Raw genomic sequence first — 254 nt, 5'->3', positions numbered from 1 at the left:
CCTACCCGACCCTCTCCTTAAGCGCCCCTCCAAGTGAAGTGATCCAGCGGCCACACCATGCTCCCTGGGAGGCCGAGGCTACCAACCGGACAGCTAGAATAAGGCCTGCACAGAGGGGAGGCGTCCCGTGGGGACGGGGCCTGAGGGACCAAAGGCTCCCGATTGGAGGGGTGGGGTGAGGAGAGCTGGTGAGGAGAAGCAGAGCTGGTGACTGACTCCTAAACTGGATCCATTAGTAAGGCCTCTCCAAGGGG

Source organism: Apodemus sylvaticus, chromosome 3 (assembly GCF_947179515.1).
Source record: "Apodemus sylvaticus chromosome 3, mApoSyl1.1, whole genome shotgun sequence".
Taxonomy (NCBI): domain Eukaryota; kingdom Metazoa; phylum Chordata; class Mammalia; order Rodentia; family Muridae; genus Apodemus; species Apodemus sylvaticus.
Note: the sequence above shows the minus strand (reverse complement) of the source record.